Source organism: Centruroides sculpturatus, unplaced genomic scaffold (assembly GCF_000671375.1).
Source record: "Centruroides sculpturatus isolate CEXI.00-Female unplaced genomic scaffold, Cexi_2.0 scaffold1018, whole genome shotgun sequence".
Taxonomy (NCBI): Eukaryota; Metazoa; Arthropoda; class Arachnida; order Scorpiones; family Buthidae; genus Centruroides; species Centruroides sculpturatus.
The window spans coordinates 298,584-304,649 of record NW_019385496.1 but is presented as its reverse complement, the minus strand read 5'-3'; the positions used below and the strand labels follow the sequence as shown (position 1 = coordinate 304,649).

The window sequence follows — 6,066 nt, the reverse complement described above, 5'->3', positions numbered from 1 at the left end:
TAAGAAATACCACGGATGTATCTAATAAATATAAGCCACAAATAGAAAAATGATAAGGCTTTAGAAAATACTACGCATTGTGTAATCTATATTTATCTATACCACTATATAAATGCTGAATATTTCGNCCCTATAACACTGTTGATAATTCCGTTTTATATGAATTCCATGTTGTACGAGTCACTTAGATTTTACAAATACTTGAGTCGTTCACAGCCCGGCACACATATTTGTAAAATCTAAGTGACTCGTACAACATGGAATTCTTATAAAACGGAATTATCAACAGTGTTATAGGGGGTCGACTGTAATTATTACTTATAAAATGGCAAAATCTTAGGGAAAAGTTTTATAAAAAGTGTAAATGTTAATAACGAATAAACTGTTCATTAAGTCCCATCCTCCTTCAGGAGAGACCTCTTAATCTCCTTTCTTTCTCGACCATAAATTACAAATTAAATCATTTAATATACGTATGTCTTTCTAATATTTAAATACATTATTGGAATTAACCAGACATATATTACAAGATAAGCACACTACTAAAGTATAAATAACATATAAAAACTCTTTGTAGTTTAAACGGAGGTTTTACTGTACAAATTTGAGACGATTCCCATAGTTTCCCTTGTTATGTAGGTTATTTTTATCCTACATAACAATGGGAATTGTCTCAAATTTGACCCACAAAACGTAGAGTTTTTGCAAATCTCTACTTTTTTTAGACCTTCTGAATCCAAACACATAAAATCAGCAAAAAATGTGGTGTATATGTAGGTAGGTTTGTGTGTTTGTTGGCATCTATCTTGCTTAATATGTCAGAATAGGGTAGAGAATAAGAAACAAAATTTGGCATAGTGGCTTGTATATGAGGGGCATTGATTCTATTACATTTTGGCGATGAAAGGTCGAGAAGATAGAGGGGAGGGTCATGTATCTGGAGAAAGGTAGGACTTAATGAAGATTTTATTCGTTATTAACATATTATTATTGTGTTATCACTAATAATAATAATTATTACGAAAATTGATTGGCATATTAATCACGTCATGTATTGTTGGATTTCGGACGCCATATTTGCATGACAGAGTTTTTGCACATTATAAATCAAAGATTAATTGTAAATGCAGAAAACATTGTTTCCTAACAATTTCTTTGTTAAAACTTAAGAATGACAATATCGTAAGTATTCTTGCTTTAAGTAATTCGTAAAGGTTCGTATTGCCATAAGAGTTTTATAAAATATCAAGCTCGGTAATAATATCTCTCATCTAATATATTGCTTATTTGCTACTTTAGATATAAATACAAGAAATTCATATATCAATAAATAGCGTGTGATTACATTGTTTCAATACTTTCTTTGTTTTGGAAGCGTTAGGAGTGAAATGGAGAATGTAAAGATCTTGCTGATAATTTGCGTGATTTACATCATCGGTAAGTGTGGTCTTAAGATACAAATTTTCGAGATTGATAAAATACCGTACGGAATCTTACCGCTTTGGTTGTAGGATTTTCCTCTGTCAACGGATACGAGATTTGCACTGCAGAACAAGTAAAGGGCGAATGTAACCTGGAGTGCGTGGTAGCCAAATTACGCTTGTGCAGTGCGGAACCGCCTTGTGAATGTCCTAAACTTCCGGATCGACAAGGAAAGAAAAGAGGAAAACATGATAATAAACATTGGGGAGGACATTTCGGAAAACTATTTTACGAAAATGAAGTTTCTGAAAGATTTTCCTATGTCGAATTGATAGAGTGTTAAACTGCAGAAGTTTTATTTTATAATGCTTAAAATTTTTTTGTCTTCTTTAATAAGAATCTTTAAATACTTCATAAAATGAGAAAATTCTTTTAATTTGAATAAATATTTTTGATCTTTAATGCCTTATTTTAATTCATTATTTTAACACTGGGATATTTGTTGTTACTTTTGCTGTTTTCCTATAATACATTACTTGTTTAACATTAATTAAATCAATAGACAATAGTTAGCGGGTTGACAATAGTTTGTCTGGTCCACTTTAAATCAAATGCCAGTCAACAACAATTATCACGACTCCTTCTTATCTTAATTCTCTGAAAAACGCAAAATCAGGTTTTCTGCTACGTTTAGGGGATTCTTCATTTATTACAAACGGATTGGCTAATGCTTGGTAGTCGTGTTTACATTGTTGTGTTTAATTGTTTACATGTGTTAGCTGGTAAGTACCTTCGTGGCCGTTCGACTGTGTGTCGGACATACGTTTAGTAAGGGCACTCTAGGACATCGATAACGACATATCTGAACAGTTCGAGAGTGTCGACAAAGATTCCGGTAAAGATAAAATTTTTCAACCTGCATTCAGTGATTTTATTGTAGATTTAGCGTCGAATGTTTTTCCCAACGTCCCACGGATTAATATGTATCCTGGGACTATTTCTGTTCCTCCCCTTAAAATATTATGGCCACGGCGATACTAATAGAATTGCCGCTCCAAACGGGATGTCTTTTCTCATATTTTATATGGGATAAGATAAGTATTTGTATTGAATAAAATAAGCAATGAAAATCAAGTTGTTTTCGTATATGGGTCAAAATAATCCACAATGATCCACGAAGGTATGAAAAATTCCTCGTCTTCTTAGTGTTAAGTAATAATCAAAAACTCTCCATTGCAAACTGCTTCCAGAAAAAGAAAAATAGACTTTAAGTTATTGTATTTACGTGATCTGGTTTAACATATTCGAAAACTGAGTGGTTATGTGGTTATTCATTCAACTATTCATCTGTCAAATAAATCTATTTTAATGGTCTGTTCATTCGATTTACAATTTACTTTTGTTACAGTTTTACAGTGTTCCCAATAACACCCGTGTGAGATCTTGTTACCATACTTATTTAAGCATCCTCAAACCTCGTTTCCACAAATCTCAATGTTGTTATTTACTGTGTGTGTTATTTTGGACAAATTCAAGTTTTTTCGAGCATAAATAATTGTTTACAACTGTTGATAAATTCAATTGTGAGCATAGAAATACGTGTTTTAAAATTCTCTTTAAATTTTTTATATTATTAATCATAAAACGGCAAAAGGAATAATTTCGAGGGTAGGACGAGTTTTATAAATAATTGTAAACTCTAATAGCGACTAAAATCTTCATTAAGTCCGACCCCTCTCGTGATCCACCTCAATCTTTCCACCTTGTCGATCTTTAACCACCAAAATTTTCACATGCTACCATGCCAATTTTTGTTTCTTAATCTTTATTCATCCTGAGATATTGAACGAAATAGACACCAACATCCCCTTGTACACATGTACAGTACAGTACATACACACATATCCACGAAAGTTTTTCTTTTTTTTTTTCAATTTATACTTTCATTTATACTTTCAAAAGACCTCCCGGAAAGTATTAGTCCCCACGCAACGACCATAAAAGACAATATCTAAGTACTACGTTACATAATTATACACACTTTATTTACTGCGCGTCATACCTCAGAAGCTCATGCCCAACATGCCGATACAAGACTAGTTACATATAAAATTAGGGGAGATCGGGGCAAGATCGGCATGTTAAGCTTTACTTAAATTTTGTGTAATAAATACTGCTGTAAACTGAAAAAAAGCTTTGCATATTGTCTATTGGAATGTTACCTTACTATAGAACTGGTTAAAATCAGTTTGGAAATAAAAATAATTAAAATAATTACAACTTTACAAGAAGAGAGAAATTGACGAAGTTGCCCCGGGTATAGGGGCAAGATCGGCAACTTCTCTCTTTTTGTAAAGTTGTAATTATTTTAATTATTTTTATTAAAGTTGCCCCTGGTATANGACATATCTGAACAGTTCGAGAGTGTCGACAAAGATTCCGGTAAAGATAAAATTTTTCAACCTGCATTCAGTGATTTTATTGTAGATTTAGCGTCGAATGTTTTTCCCAACGTCCCACGGATTAATATGTATCCTGGGACTATTTCTGTTCCTCCCCTTAAAATATTATGGCCACGGCGATACTAATAGAATTGCCGCTCCAAACGGGATGTCTTTTCTCATATTTTATATGGGATAAGATAACTATTTGTATTGAATAAAATAAGCAATGAAAATCAAGTTGTTTTCGTATATGGGTCAAAATAATCCACACAGATCCACGAAGATATGAAGAATTCCTAGTCTTCTTAGTGTTAATCTTTATTCACCGTGAGATATTAAACGAAATAGATACCAACACCCCCTTACACAAATGTACTGTACAGTACATACACACATCTCCACGGAATTTTTTTCTTTGTTTTTTAATTTATATTTTTGATTTATACTTTTAAAAGATCTCCCGGAAAGTATTAGTCCCCACGTAACGACCATAAAAGACAATATCTAACTACTACGTTACGTAACGATTCCGCCACACTTTACTACTGGGTGTCATACCTCAGTAGCTCATGCCCAACATGCCGATACAAGACTAGTTACATATAAAATTATATTCAATTTTCTTAATATTAACGTCGAGAGCATCTGTTTACAAATCGACACAGTAGAAAAAAAATTCGTCTGATATACAGAATCAAAAATATATTTGTCATATAAAATTACTTTATTCGATAATTCGTTTTAAATTAACATAAACATCGTCGATAAACAAGAGAAGCCTTGCGCTTAGAACGGTATACACCTTATCAATTTAATATCCTTTTGTCTACAACGCTGTAGTAAATTACCTTAGCAAAATACAAATAAATTTGAAAGGATTAGCAAAACATCAGAAAAAATATCTATGGAAAATTTTTCTCGCTATTTTTAATTTAAACAAAGACAGGAAGGGTTAGCTCTATAACATATTCTCCATTTGTGAAAGTCGCACTCGGTATGGCAAAGGTCACGTCTTTCAGACATGGTACATGGCAGAAAAGGTAGTGCTGTTGACACATTAGGGAGGCTACGACTCGCAACTATCGTGCAGAAATCTGAAATATAACAAAACTTCTCTTCATTTAGGTTACAAATATTAATTAAACATACGTAGAAATAACTTACAACAAACACAAAACAAGAAAATTAAAAGCGGCACCTTCATTGTATCGGAAATATTCTGTTTCTGATCAGAAATATTCGGAATTTATATATATATTACAGTGTTATTGATAATTGTATCTTATACATTTTAAATTATTTTTCAATGTCGTATCATTTTCCATTTTGTGGATTATATTTCCTACAGAATTAAATATAAATGTTATTTCTGAGATAAGAAGTACGTTCTTACCTGTGATATTCAAGTGACGACGAAAGAGTTAATTCTTTAAATATCAATAAAATAGAAAATTTTGTAACAATTCGCTCTACCTTAATTTCTCAGTTTCGTGTAAAATTTAATTTCATTCACATTAATATTGATCTTATATTAAATTGTTACTTAAATACGAGTTATAGTAATTAAATAAATTTGATTTCCTCTCTAAACCTATTATAATTACTATTATACGTTATTATAAACTTGAATCGTTATGTATGTTCGTTTTCAATATTTGTGTTTAGAAAAAAATCCAGCAACGAGTTGCTTAACTTTTCCGGCTGTTATGAGTTTTTATTTAAAAAATAACTTTTATATTATTAATTAAGCAAAATATATAAAATTGTGTGTGGTGCCTCTGTTATAAGATATTTTAAATAAAAACCTATTATATGTTTAATTATTACTTATAAAATGGCGAAATCTTAGGGAGAAGTTTTATAAAAAGTGTAAATGTTAATTAATAACGAATAAAATGTTCATTAAGTCCCATCCTCCCTCTCGAGATACCTCTTAATCTCCTCTCTTTCTCGACCTTTAACCATCAAAATTTGATGGCATCAATGCCCTTCATATACAAGCCTCCTTGCTTTACCCATCCTGAGATATGAAGCGTAATAGAAGAGAAAGGAGTCAGTAATTCTTGCATCACTGGAATAATATTTATATTTAATTCTGTAAGAAATACCACGGATGTATCTAATAAATATAAGCCACAAATAGAAAAATGATAAGGCTTTAGAAAATACTACGCATTGTGTAATCTATATTTATCTATAC

The 6,066-nt window shown here is 31.5% G+C and overlaps 1 long non-coding RNA gene across 1 annotated transcript; it reads left to right on the top strand.

The window, feature by feature from the left end:
• The first annotated feature begins 1,052 nt into the window (after window positions 1–1,052).
• LOC111639539 lies at window positions 1,053–1,822 on the top strand. Its single transcript, XR_002759098.1, has 3 exons — window positions 1,053–1,214; window positions 1,300–1,437; window positions 1,512–1,822. It is a non-coding gene; the product is annotated as an uncharacterized LOC111639539 (long non-coding RNA).
• Window positions 1,823–6,066: the final 4,244 nt, after the last annotated feature.